The 14,736-nt window shown below is 49.8% G+C and overlaps 1 protein-coding gene across 15 annotated transcripts in view; it reads right to left on the minus strand.

The window, feature by feature from the left end:
* The window catches only part of SLC4A4 (solute carrier family 4 member 4), a 215,152-nt gene that overhangs the window by 169,991 nt on the left and 30,425 nt on the right, over nucleotides 1-14,736 (minus strand). The window contains exon 1 of one of the 15 annotated variants that reach the window (XM_054202266.1): nucleotides 2,193-2,256. The exons of the other annotated variants lie outside the window; for them this stretch is intronic. The gene's annotated coding sequence lies outside the window, so the exon portion shown is untranslated. Of the gene's footprint in view, nucleotides 1-2,192; nucleotides 2,257-14,736 lie in introns of those variants that run through there. 15 annotated transcript variants of the gene reach the window in all.

Raw genomic sequence — 14,736 nt, forward strand, 5'->3', positions numbered from 1 at the left:
GGCTGGGAAAGCACGTCTTGAAAGCTCCTCTACAAAACTCCTTTAAAACCCTGCTGTGAGGAATACCACAACGCACCACCAGAATACGAGGGTGTTTTCTGACTGCAGAGGAGCTTCAAGATTTAAAATTGTAACATAGAAGTTAAAACGAATACTATTCCCAGTTAGGAGGCACAGAAAAACCTGCCGGACCTTGCTGGGAGGTGAATGGATGTGTACAGGGTGTTCACTCGCGAGGAATGCCCTGTGCACACAAATGAAAACTTCATCCCTCCTCCTCCCCCCAGTGACTGAAAGACAAAAAAAAAAAAAAAAAAAAAAAAAAAGGAAAAAAACCAATCCATAATTCCCTCTCACCCTGGTTTCAACTCCGGACAGCAGCAACACAGCTCCTCCTAGGTTATATCCCTCATTCCTCTATCGTTCCCAGCCCCTTCACATCTTGGAAATTCAGCTTAGAGTAGCCTCTACCTTAAAAGTCCAGGCACTGCTTTTACAAACGTGAAATTCACCCTTGGTAGCAGTGAAGGATAAGTTACAAGCAAATCCTTCCCATGATATTTGTTTTGAAACTTAAAAGTCTGGGTTTACTTCGCACTGGCATCTAACCGGGGCGGGGGGGGAGGGTGGAAATCACAGGAAAAGCATCACCGCGGCTTGTACTGACATTCACGCTTCAGACCACACTGACACTCACAGGCAGGTGAAGTTACTGAGAACTCCAATCGCCAGCTGAAATGCAGCCCCGCAGAACTCAGCTCTACAATCTGACATGACAGAAGTCACCGGGAAAGGTCTCTCGGCCCAGAAGGGCAGGCCAGGGAAGGAAGGGCACAGGCTGGGACAAATCAGTTCGCATACGCGCATCCACGTGAACCAGCACACGCACAGAGGTGGCAAACAACCCCATTTAATCCTTCTGCATATGATCAGAAACTACTACGACAAAACTAAGTCTATCGTTAAATAGTTGCTGGGGTTTGGGAGCCTTAAGTGTTGGGGATTTTTGGTTGGGGTGTGTGGGGGGGCTCTGTACCTTGCTCTTAATGCACGAACAATTTCCTTTAAATTATCAACAAAGTAAGAACCAGGCACGTTCCTGCAGACTATCACATCAGGGATTACTAAATACCAAATTCTATTCCCACACTCAATATCCAACTCTGCACATTTTGTTAAATCCAGCTAGCTAGTTTGCTTCCTTTTTTTTTTTAAACGGAAAATAGGTACATTTCAGGAACGACCAGAACAATAAAGCCACTGAGCAGGTAGCAGCCTAAGCACAGAGTCACTCTGAGATGCACAGCAAACTGCACCTCCCCAAAAGGGCAAGAGTCTACAGCACATGGAGTATTTCTCCGAGGAGCTGCTACTGCTGGGATTTGCCCTAAAACCTAACTTTACGTACAGCAGCTCTGTAAGATGATTACATCCAGCTCCTGATGCCCGAAGAGCCCGGCACTCGTCCCACACCGCACAGTGCCAGCAACCTCTTGGCACCTCCAGGTGCACCGGCTCCTCCTGAATGCAAGGACTGAAAGGATGCTCTCCTAACGAAACGGAAAAGCCATTAATAATTAACATTGCTATTAAAAAAAAAAAAAGCCAACCAAAGGTATGTGAACAAAAGGATGATTAAATTCTCATTTCCATGTTCGCTGCGGAGCAGAGCGGCTCTGGGCTGCAGCGCTCAGCAGGAAGCTGCCAAAAGGGAAACCAAGAAGCCGGGAGCTCTTCTCAGCTGCTTTTAGGGCGAGGAAAATATCACCATAAGGCCACGTACCAGGTGGAACGCTAAAAAACTTAAGAGGAAATAGGATTTCCTTCAACGGGCGGCTGCTGATGGCTCACTAAAGCGAAGATAAATTGAAACTGTAAAAAAAAAAAAGTTTCCAAACACCGTGAGGAATTTTTAAAGTACCGCCAAGCTAACGAGCACCAGAGAAGGGCACGTCTAAAGGCGAACTCTGCAGGAGAGAAGCCGAGGCGGGGGGGAAACCTGCGGGTCTTCCCACTCCCCGCTCGGAGCGGCTCCGTTCCCGCAGCCCCAAGCGCCGGGGGGACGCCGCTCCCCTCCCGCCCGGGATGCTGACTGCCCAAAGGGACCGGCCGGGCGGGCAGGTGCTCCGGGTGCCCTCCGGGTCCCCCCCACCAAGCCCCCCCGCCGTGTCCGTCCCCCCCACACCCCTTACCTCCGGGGCTCGGGTTTGCGGCGCTCCGGCTCCAGCGCGGCGGCGGGCGGGGGGCTGCGGGGCAGCCGCGGGGCGGGCGGGGAGCGGCGGGGGTGGGGGGGCTTCAGCGGGGCATGGCCGCGCACCCCCGCCTACAGCAGCTATACCCGATCCCTCTGCCTATATACCCGCCTGCCTGCCCACCCGCTGGCGGCTCCGGGCCGGCGACCGAGCGGCGAGGCGGAGCGGCTGTGCTGGCGGAGCCCGCCCCGGCCGGCATTTAAAGCCCTCGGCAGGCTCGGACGTCCCCTCGCCCGCTCCCATCCCGTCCCATCCCATCCCCCGCCGCATCGGCTCGGCCGCCGTCACGGGGCCCCGGGGCGGGGAGGACGGAGGAGGAGTCTGCCCGGGCTGCCGGGGCTACCGGCGAGCCCGCCTCCCCGGCCCCGAGCCCCGCCGGCCGCGGGCAGGTGCTCCGCCGAGGGGACCGGCGGGCGGGGTGTCCCCGTGGGAACCCACCCAGCCCCTCCGCCAACCCCCTGCGGGGCTGGCTGCGGCCGCACACTGCCCCAAAGCCACCTCACGGCACTTTTTCCATCACTTCTTCCCTTACAGGGTTTTATAGCTGCCCCCCCCAACCACTTTTCTGTGGCCACCCTCTTCCTCAGTCCAAGAGATGCCCAGCCACCCTCCAACAAAGCAAGTGGTGGGATACAGGACGGGATGACACCGCAGGGATAGCTGCAGTCTGCCAGGGAGGAGGTCACGCTCCCACCCCCGAAAACACACAACCGAGGCAGCATCTTGGCCAAAAGCACATACTACAGAGCAAAAGAACAGGCAAAAAGATGCAGACAACATCATTCGAGCAGTTTATTATAATTTTGCAAGGAAATACTATCTTACAGGCCGCTCCTCCTTAGCTTCCAGCATGACAAGGCTCACCCATCACCCACGTGTAGTCTTAGCTCCCCTCTCTCTCTCTCTCGCACGCACCCTATTTACACTAATTGCCCTTCAAAAAGTTCTTTCCAGATGGGGGTTAGAGGAGAGCACTAATTCCAATATCCCAAACCTTCTTCAGTAAGCTGCGGCTCTTGCACTGAGCTTTCCCATCCAGGCCAAGGTGACGAGATCCATAAAATATTTTTAAACAACGAGAGTCTGCAAACGGCTCACGATTAACACGGCAGAACAGCAATCCATCAGCAGAAAGGACATGGACGCTCGGGGGAACAAAGGAGACTATTGTAGCTCTGTAGAGGAAAAACTCCACTTCTTCAGCCAGGTTTAGGGTTACCACACGGCAACTTCAGCCACTCCTCAACTACCGAGCTCCGCTTTTGTCACCCGTCCCATTTCTGTATTAGGGAATAATACGCAATCTATTGGACAGGCAAAAAAGCAGCACCAGAAACCGCAGCACCTGCAAAGCGGAGCAAGGGCACTGCAGAAGCCATCCGCCTGCTGAATTCCCCCTCTCCCTTCCGCTGCCGTCACCTCCGCGCTCCCCCCAGCCCTTGAAAACAGGTCATTGTCTCTAAGCCAGTCTTCCCTCACCCCCTTTTTAGTGTTTTCCTGAAAGATCTCAGGATCCTGCGCAGGAATTGGTCAGGGCTGGAGCTTTTCTGCTCTCTTTAATACAATAAATTCCTTAGGTACCTGTTGTTAAATGGTTAAATGGGTTTCCAGTGGGTCACTGACAGCACAGCGATGACTTGCACCCCTTAGAGCTATATTTCATTTCAACTCATGACAGTCCCTGTATTAACAAGCAAAAGCAAAGCACTAAATCAATTGAGAAGCTTTGCATACTCGAGTCCAAACCCCAGTAACTCCACACCTTCCCCTCTTCCGAAGGCGTAGGCCACGGCTCAGAGTCAAGGACTCTCTTCATGCTTTAACTCCCTAAAGAAATTCCTGTTAGTTTGTACCTTCGACTTCACTCCTATTTATAAATGAACCAGGAAGCCCCTGAAGAAAAGGCGTGTTAGCTACCGCAGAAGATTGCTGTTGCTTCTCGCCACTTAGACAATTAGTGGGGGTTTAGGATCCCCCCCCAAGTGTTCAGATCCCTCAGGGAAAGCACCTCTTGGATGCTCCTCAGCAGCTGGCTCTTCGCTCGCTATTTCAGTAACAAACCTAAATAACTCCCATCGCAATTCCATTTCCTCGCAATTCCCTGTGACTTAAACCACTCTCATCTTAAACCTATGCATTTGATTTTCTGGCTAAAAAATGTTGTGACACCAGGATGCATGATTTTAAGTCAGTCTTTAAATATACCATCGCTACATTTAATGATCTAAAACCCTACCAAACCTACTTCCAGGAGTCTTTAAATCAAGAGCCAAGGGGCCAAGTTTGGAAATGAGTACGCTCCACGTACAAACACCCAAAATGACCTAATAATCCTGTCCGTCACTGTGATTGACAAAATAAAACCCCATCAGCTAGAGCCGACTTGTCCGACATGCCATATCTATGAACCTTTTGGCATTCCTTACACGCTTTGGCCCGCATATTCCCTCTTAAATACTACCCAGTCATTTCCAATATTTTTTCCTGTTTGATTTAATAAAGGGAGATAAGCTCGTCACTCAGGACGAAAGCCCGCTAGCTTGCCGTTCACAGAGCAGGCAATGAAGAACGAGGGCCATTCGGGAAGTCCTCGGCTGTCTGTTTAAACCTGCCTTTCAACTCCGCTGGCTTCAGCCCTGCACAAAGGCTTTGTGAAGAAGAGGTGTGCCACCAGCCTTGGCTAAAGCCAGCCTCCCGCTCACCACCAAGGCAGTCAAAGCCTCCCTCAACCACAGCACGGGATGAGATATCACCCTCCCCGAGATACACAGAAATTCTTTTTCTGCCTTCTCATCCAGCGCACAATTTCCCTGCGAGGTCGCACGCTGTCAGTGAGAGCATTTGACATCTATACGGATAATGAGAACAGCCCAAGTGATGACGGTAGAGATTAGAGAATACACAAACGCACATGCTCAGTGGAACCGGGAGGGGAAAACTTTCCCCATGGGCAGGTTATTCCATAAATATATCTCGCAGCATTTCTGGTCGGTTCCTCAGAAGCCGCTTGTGCTGACCACAGCGTTGTCAGTCAGGGACGACGCTGAACTAGATGGAAACTGGCAGCTCCTGCATTTCCAGGGGTTTGTGCAGACGACTGAGTGATAAAATATTTGCGTTGGATTAAGGCAGGAGTAATTCTGTCTAAGTCAGGAAGTTTCAGAGGATAAAACTATTTCAATTAGAAAGAACTAAGTGCAGAGAGACAAGCATTTATACTTGTCTAAGAGGCTTTTTATATCTTTTTAGTTTGTTGACAAATGGTCAGTGCCAAGCCATCACTGACAATCACAGATGGTTTGGGTTGGAAGGGACCTTAAAGATCACCCAGTTCCAAACTCCTTCGCTGGGCAGGGACACCTCCCACTAGACCAGGTTGCTCAAAAAGCAACTCAGGCTCAACCGTGAAAACACTTGTACGTGCAAGTAACCCTCTTTACATCAACAAAACCAATCATGCAGATTTTCAGGGCTCAATCCTTGATCACGGCTATTCCTAAGGACATCAGGGTTTGGGGTTTGTTTCAAAAACGATAGAGGTATGCAGCTCATCCGAGCTGTCAAACGCAATGCAATGAATCCCTCCGTTACATTCCTTAGCGGTACAGCTGAGTTAGTCCAACAGCGCTGATCTCTACGGGCAACCATGAAAAACAATTCTGTAGCTCTCATATTTGTAGTCCCCACTTGTGTTGAAGTCACCAAGAGACAGGGCTTGTCCATCCTTGCCATCCACTTCCCAGGAAAACTACACAGAACCCAACGTCTCGGCAAGCATTACCTGACAGCTGGTTATTAAAGGCCTAACCTAAGTAAACCGATTGGCTTTTCAAACTTGATTAGCAGGTTCTGCATTTTCTAGTTACCTGTGAAAACAATGTTCAACGGGGAACTGACTTTTCGGACTCCGTAAGAGCCCCAAATTCAGGCCCTGACCGAGCGCCCGCCCGCCCACTCACTGTGACACCACACGCAGGACCCCACGCAGCAAATCGCCAAATTCCCACTCAGTTCCCCTGCGCCGGCTCACACTTTGCATCTTTCGAAAGAGGCAGAAACAGGAGGTGCTGAAAAACATTCAGCTGATGTAAGACAGGATCGAATGCTGGCGGCTTAAGGTTGTTGGGTTGCTTTTTTTTTTTTTTTGGCAATGTGTGCTTGATGTGCTTATCGTTAATAATACATCACCTCCGCTTGAGAGCAATGAGCAATCCTGGCTCCCTCTGATAACCACACAGGCCACAACAGTCTCTTCACTCACGTCAAAAGGAGAAGAGAGCGATGGGGATTTCACAGTCGGGGTCAATTGCGTCTGGTACCTTCCAGTACTCCTGATCACTTCTGATAGCCCAACGTACTCGCCTCAAAAGCTTCTTGAGCAGATCTCTAGTTAAGGATAGGAGGTTAAACACTTAGAGATCAGAACATATGAAAATAAGCGTTGTGTGCTACGCATCTGGGAAGCAACACAAGTTTGTGCTTTGCCAAGACCTGCCGGTCTCTACTTCCAGGATTGCGTTTTCCAAAACCCTCCTATTTCCTTGCAAAAACATCCCGCGTCTTTCCAGCAAGAGCAACTCCTCCACGCATGGCCCTGCCGTGCCTGTCGAGTACAGGAGGAGCCCCGGAGAGGCAGGGAGCCCGCCCGAGGCATCCGTGCTGCTCGGGGGCCCTCTGCTGGGAACCTGCCCCCCCCCTTTCCCAGCCACAGGCACCCCCAGACCATCCCCGCTTCCCCCCGGCAGAGGCGAGGGTCCGGGGTGGTCCCCTTTGCAGCAAGCTGGGCATCCTGCGGGACAGCTGGAGCACCCCGACCTCAGGCAGCAGTGGAAAAAGCCGATTTTGTGTGCCTGAAGTGGTGTCCCACTCCGTGCTAGAGGGCAGGAAGCCAAACCAGTCAGAGAGCCAAAAACATAAGGGCTTTGTTAAAATAAAGAAAGTGTGTTTGTTTATACACCCACAAAAAGCACCAGGGCACAGGAGGCCGAAACACGCGCTTCCGCCACCTACAACCATTGGGATACTGAAATAACAAATGCTCGGCCCCTCTAGGATGAGGACGGGAGGAGGGGGCTCAGGGACGGGGCGGCCCCACCGGCTGGAGCACTGCTGTGCTTTCAAACACATCGCCTCCCCCCTGCTTCAGAGCGAGCTCCCGCAGAAAGCAGGTCAGAAGGGACACAGATTATTTTTTTTTTTTCCATGTCTCAGGACAGGAGAAAAATCATAGGGCTAAAGTCAACCCCCCCCTTAGCTAAAAGCTAATTGTAGCTACAGGAAAATGGGGTACAGAACTGGAAGCGCTTCTCTGCTGTATGATGGATATGGGGGGGCTGCTAAGGACGGGGGCTGTATTTACATCAGGAGGATTTATTCTTTCCCCACTTTCTCCCCCCGCTGTCATTTACATGAGTTTCTTTCTCTTCCTCATTCCTCAGCTATTGGCATCCTGGGCTTAAAAAAAAAAAAAAAAAAAAAAAAAAAAAAAAGAAAAGAACAAAGTCAAAGTTCTGAGACACGGGCCACCACTCCCTCCAGTCCTTTTGTATAGCACCTGTACTGCTGTCCAGATCGATTCTTCCAAGCACCAAATCCTTATAAAGCATTAACCACTGTCTATCAAAATCCTTCTCACTGCACACCAGCTCAGAAAAGCTTCTAAAACTTTTATCACTGGGTGGAAGGACGTGGAGAAATCTCACCCACTCTCAGTGCAAGGCCAAGTCCACCAACATGACCAGCACAGACAAAACTTGTAACTTCCCATCAAAAATCAGCAGCCCCCTCAACAAGCCTTCTTACCCTCGGGCTGAAGATACCTTCCAAGAAGCAGATGGCGACAGGCATTAAGGTTAGGAGACAATGTACAAGGAAAACAAACTCAGTCCCCTCCCCTAAAATTGCATCCTTGCCTCTCTTACACTGACAGCATCTGGTCTCGAGCACCGAATATCCTGCAGGGAAGAGCAGCTTGAACGGCAGGTCACTGGGATTCACTTAATTCGAGACGGCATCTTTTCCCAGTGCAAAAAAAATCCCAGCGGGATACATAACTGCCAAGCCCCCAAAAGGTGGAACACGGTACGGTCATTCTGAAGCAGAACTTTCCTTCCAGTGGTAGCTCCAGGCTCAGCTAAGGGATGCCAACCTAACAGCTCTCCAGCTGGTAAGGCCCAAGATCAGCTATTACAGTCTTCTTCAAAAGGTGTCCTCTATCTGACAGCCTCCATCGAGGTGAAATGCTCGGCGGATACCTCCGCAGCGTTTTGGAGATGCCAAAAGGCAGCAGTAGGAAATCCAAAATACAGCAAAAAGCAACTTCCTTGTGGAATCCCTGTTGGGGGGGAGGGCTCTCTTCACAAGGTGAACGCATCCAGGACTACGCCACTGGGTCGGAAGGGCTTTCCTTGTGGTCAAATCTGATGGAACAGAACCAAACTTTTTTGACAGAACAAGCCACAGACGGAATATTTACGGGAAATTTGGCATCTCCGCAACCATGAAGTCAAGACATGGGTGGCTCCCTCTTATTCCAAAGGCCGCATCAGTAACACAGCTACTGCATTGATAAATTACCAACTTTATCTAATCCACCCATATACACACCAGAGCGTCCTCCTCAGGTGATGACTTGTGACACATATTTGAAAGAAAAAATAAACAACCTATAAAATGATCACAACAGGAAACCACATAGTAAAGTCCACGGAGATCTATATTGCTTAGCTCCAGACAATTAATCATTAATTGATTTCCAGTGCTGTTTGGGTTACTGTTCTTGGAACATTGTTTTTCCCTTGCTTGGCCAAGTTAAACAACAGATATTGATCTAAATGGTTCTTCTTCTCAGGTCATCTCAGCTCTTTACCTGTAAACTTTTTCCTATTTTAATAATACACGCTTTTTATTCCCAGTGAATAGCAGCATTTCCATTGATGAGCTTTTAAAGTGTTGCCTATTTTTCCCTCCCCTGGGGGGAACCTCTTTTTATCAGGAGAAAAAGGCTACCCAGGAACAAGTGGTAACTGCAATAAAGTTAAACTCACTCATATTTTCCCTTCTGTCATTTCATTTCTAAACTCCCGGTCATTTTTACGCAGGACACAATTTATAACGCTGCATACCAAGGGCTGGTTCATTGTTGTTTCTTTTTCCTTTGGGAAGGGCTTCACTGTGTTATCCCATTGCCTATTGCGGGTCATCAGAAAAGTTTGCTTTTCTTTTCAAATAATTAAACAGCGGCATTATCATTCACTACTTTGGACTGTCACATCTCTTGCTCTTTCACTCCTCTTTTATATAAATATATCCTAAACAAAACATTTAAAAACAAACACTGGCAGGTCATATTGAGCCAGAAATGTGCGCTCTATAAATAAAGCTTTGAGGACGTAATGGTTTTTTAACTATTTGTTGGGTAATTCCAACAGAAACAGACTGTTTTATAGCAAACAACAATCACAAAACTGGCTGTTCTCTCAAGGCTCTTGCCAGCCCAGCAGCCTTCTGCTCCAGCAGCTTCCACGAGCCCAGGCTGACGAGGAGCAGCTCCCAGTGTGTAGCCCCAGATCCTACGAGGACAGGCTGAGAGTTGGGGGGGGTTCAGCCTGGGGAAGAGAAGGCTCGGGGAAACCTTCCAGTCCCTCAAGGGGCTCCAGGAAAGCTGGGGAGGGACTCTGGAGCAGGGAGGGGAGCCATGGGACGAGGGGGAATGGTTTTAAACTGAAAGAGGGGAGATTGAGATGAGATCTGAGGAAGAAATTCTTGGCTGTGAGGGCGGTGGGACACTGGCCCAGGTTGCCCAGAGAAGCTGTGGCTGCCCCATCCCTGGAGGGGTTCAAGGCCAGGCTGGACAGGGCTGGGAGCAGCCTGGGCTGGTGGCAGGTGTCCCTCCCCAGGGCAGGAGGTGGCACTGGGTGGGCTTTAAGGTCCCTTCCCACCCAAACCATCCTGTGATTCTATGATCTTAGGGATTCATGACAAAGGAAGGGTGAAGCAACCCGAGTTGAAATCACCCAAAGGCAACACACCACCTTTGGACAGATACCTTTAGGTATGAAGACCCTCCCCAGCCAACCCCGTTGAACATTCTGACCGTTGCTCGCGGCGTTCAGCAATAGCTGAGCTGTGTGCTTTACATAAGTCAACACCAGCGAGTTCAGAGGAACTGCACCGAGGAGAAATCTACCCACAAGACCTGTTGCTGAAACCACCTATTTAAATACCTCCTGCGGTTCCCTCCAGCAGCAGTCCCTCAAGAAGGCTGCAGCAAACAGCCCACATCAGAACAAACCCCTATCTCCTCTCCAGGGGAAGGAGGCGATTTGTTGAGCTGAAGTTCAAGGGCAAGGACCGCCTGGTGCTCTGCAACAAAGGGCACGGTTGGGCAGCGGAGCCTTGTTGTGAAGCACCTCAGAAGCACTAACCTGCAAGAACGGCTTCGGGGACCAGGCTGCCGCGTACAAGAGAGATGAAGTATGCGATCGGCCTCAACTGCTTCAGGCTTCCAGCAAGCAAAATAAAGTCAAGGCACATCATCACCTTAAGACTAATAAAAATTAAGGCACTGTATGAAGTAAAAATGTGCAGAAACAATACCTTCTGCCTTAAAAACTAATAAACTCAGGCTTCACCTCAACATTTATGTAGCAACAGGAGACGACTGTCTTGGGACAACATTGTGTTCTGTGTGTTTTACGGGACTCAGGGCACGACGGAGTATTGACAGATAGGAAGGGACAGCATGTTCTGGTGGAGCATTTTAAGAAAATAGTAGTGCTGTCAAAGGGCAAGCTTTCATTTTATGCTTACACAACACCAGAATCAAATATTGCCTTTGGAGAATCTCACATATCATTTTATTAGTACAAACAGATGAGGAACATCTCCATCTCTCAGAGCCTTGAACTTTTCGCTGGTGTTTTCCCCCCACACTCGTGGTCCCATCTGAAAGCTCCCATCCTTCCCCACCAAGGGAGAAGACATCCTCAAGGCACCCTACCAGGTGGTCCTCCGAGACTAGAGCATTTTCTTCCAAAATGTCTTGCAGACTTCTTACTCTCTGCAGTGGAGGAGCAAAGACTTGCCTTCCAGAGCACGATTTTGTCTTCACGTTCAGTCTTGCTTTCGGTGGCAAAATGCAGCCCAAGGCACTGACATCCTCCTTCTCTACTGCCGAAGAGCCAGTGTAATCCATGTCCAAGCACCGGTGGCATTCCTAGGCCTATCGTGCAACTATTCCAGGTGCCACCTATTCCCTAGAAGTAGCATTAGCTCAACCCTTTTTCCCCCTGAAATGTATTAACACTTAACGTATATTACAGTGAGATCCCAGAAGGGTGAGAGTTCCACAGTGGTTCCAAGTGGAAACAAGCTCTCCACCTGGAGCATCCGCTTCTGGGACGCCCTCCCTGGCACAATGCAATGGACTACCCAGCTCAGAGGTGGCCCGGTGGCAGCCAAAGCCAGGTAAAACTGTATTCCCATCGCTCGGGACAACAGCTCCCTGGTCTCTTCTTTCTACTTTGCCGCCTATCTTATTTCGTGAGGTTAAATTCCAACTTCCTTCTCACATCAAGACTTCTTACTGAGTTGATGGGGAGATTCCAGGGGGGTATTAATTGGTGTTTGAAAATCACTTCAAAGGACCGTTTTTCCCCTCTCGTATTAATAGCCGGAATGAGGAAATTGGTTTGGATTTCATACCTACATCTGCTCCCCAAGTCTTTGCTCATTTCAAAAACCCATCTTAAACCAAGCCTGTTTCTATTAAAAGGCTCCTACTCGACACAAGCGCTCACACCCATTCCTTTCCACTTCCACACATATCTGTAGCCCCGCGTTCCAACTGGCAGCCAGAGGTGCCAGAAATAACCACAAGAAAGGCTGCCATGAAATCTCCAGCCAAGTTTTGAAAATCCAGGCACTTTACACAAGCATCTATGCTTAGAGTACTTCACCTAAAGTCAACCTGAACTCTGTCTTCTAAGTTTCGCGTATCACGGATCAAATACCAAAAAATGTAAATGCAATTCCCCCCCGCCCCCCCATAAAAACGCGTAGGATAAGAGTTGTTCTACAAGGCTGTTAGTGCATACTTCTAACAGCCTGCTGATGTTCCTGGTACTAGCTAATGGCTGGGTTTCACTCTTAAGTGGCTCCCCCCCCTGCTTCAAAGTCTATGCTACAGTGATTTTGGAAACTGGGTCAAAATGCAATTACTACATTCCCATGCTTTGGGGTGGGGAGCGAAAAATAAAAAGGAGGAAGAATGGTAAGAAGAAACGCGGTTGGCCGTAAGCCAGCGTTACGCTGCTCGCATTCTCACCTGCGCTGCAGCCCAGAGCCGCCCCGAGCGCTCCCACTGCGAGAGGATGTTGTTTCCCAGCAAGGGTGGCAGGGAAGAGAATGCTTTGTCCCAGCGCAGGGTTTGCTGGCCAGACCCCACCACCACTGCTCTGCCGTCTGTACTGGAGGACGGGGACAAGCATTTCCTGCCGAGGACAAGCCAGGTTTTCTCAGCGAGCGGCAGTGACTGCCCTGTGGCTCTTGGAGCTGTAGGAGCCAGCTCACATCTCCAGAGCTCTCCTTTTCCTTTCCGGAGACATAAGCAATATATCCCAGTACTTGGGTTCCCCCACGGCCCTGAAAGCTGTTCGCTGGTCCCAAACGGCTCGTGGGCTTTCTTGAATCGAGCGCTAACCATCAACTGCTTCCTGCGTGACCTCGCTCCTCGCCGACCGGCATTCTGCGGTCACTCACCTCCTGTCCTAGCAAATCACATTACTTTTGCAGAGATATCAACGAACTTCCTGCATTTTTCCTCTCACCTGTAAGCTTGCACAAACCAACTATTCCTTTACTTATTACAAGAAATCAGCTTTATGAGGCGTCTGCTTTTGGTGTCATCACCTACTACTTCAGCTGGCAAAACCTAAACTCTGCTATCATGGGTAAACAATTTCCACAGGAGGAGGAAAACATTTGCTGTGTGTTTAGACATGCCCTTATTATTGTCACACTTACAACGCAATCCATCGTACCTTATCAAATTGCACATCTTCAGCATGCAGATGGGCTGTGACAACACGTTGAGGAGGCTTTCAAATATGGAAAAGGGAATGACTCAAAGACTTATTTATTCCACATCTTCCTAACTAGGTCTCTCGGAGACACACAGAGCCCATTATACGTGCGCCCCCGTCTTCCTCTGTCTCTCATTGTTTCTTGTACACGCGGTTATCACAAACCAATGCCCTTCGCTGCCCCGCTCCCCGGCTTTGTTTTCCACGGTTCTCAGAGTATCAGCCCCAACTCTGCAGCGTTTGCTGGCTCCGCTCCCAGTTAATAATTGCAGGTTAGAGCTGGGTAGTTATAGCTGCAAATTAAGGCCTAAAAAACATTCAACAGTTTCCGAGAGATACAGACAGACAGACATACAACCTTTCTTTTCCTAACACTGAACACAGTTTATCTTGCTATCACAACGTTCCAGGGAGATGTTATGCCACTTATCTTAACGATTTAAGCAGATCAAAAAGTTGGCTCAGCCAGAGCATTTGCCACTGACAACAAACCACAACACTGATGTTATCCAAGAAGTAACTGTAATATGCTAGCGCAGGCCAGACAAAATACACGCAGGATAAAAAAAAAAATGAATTTTCACGAAATCACTCTGTAATCATCCACGTAGCATCAATCAAGCAAGCAATAACAGAAGGCAAACTGGACAGGTCTCCACTGGATGTTTCTGTTCTTTCGCACGTGTTGCGAGGCGCAGGATTTCATGCCCACACGAGCAAACCCGAGAGCTGGCTTTCAGGGGACTGTCTACAAAGCTCTCCTGCCTTACGATAACCAAACCTGGTGCAAAAGACCTTGAAAAAGAGTCTTATTCCTGCATCGTGTCCTGTATCAATGGGAAAACCTCTGTGAAATACCAGCTCTGCCACAGAGGGAAAAGGAAGCGTTAGGATTTCAGACTGGAAGCCACTGCATCCCTCCTGAAGGCTTCTGCCTCTCGGCGTCCAGTCCCCGGGGAGGCTGCCCAGACCTACCTCCAGTCCGTCCACAGAACCAGCTGGTCCATCGGGTTCCTTTAGCAGGAGGAGAAACGGTGGTTTGCAGCGGCTCCCCTTCTACATTCGCCCCAGCTCAACGAGAGAGACAGAGCCCAGCAGACATTATCCACGCTTGGAGGAACGCTTCTTAACTTCAGGTCTGTTATGACATTTACTATGGCCCCCTTCTTCCCTCCCCTCTGCCCCCCCAGTGAAAGGGATCAAAATAGTTCCCCCCGGTGACATTTTGCTTCATTTGACCAATCGACTGTGGGAGCGTCTCATTAAAGTCACCGAAAGCCCAGCGAGAGCAGCAATGCCGGCCACCATCGGGGCGACCACAAAAGCAGGGGCAACACCGTGAAAACCTCACCTTTCTGCCGCAGCAAAGAGGGCAGAAAGGGGTCCAGAACAAACAGGAA

The sequence above is a fragment of the Rissa tridactyla genome, chromosome 5, assembly GCF_028500815.1.
Source record: "Rissa tridactyla isolate bRisTri1 chromosome 5, bRisTri1.patW.cur.20221130, whole genome shotgun sequence".
Lineage (NCBI taxonomy): Eukaryota > Metazoa > Chordata > Aves > Charadriiformes > Laridae > Rissa > Rissa tridactyla.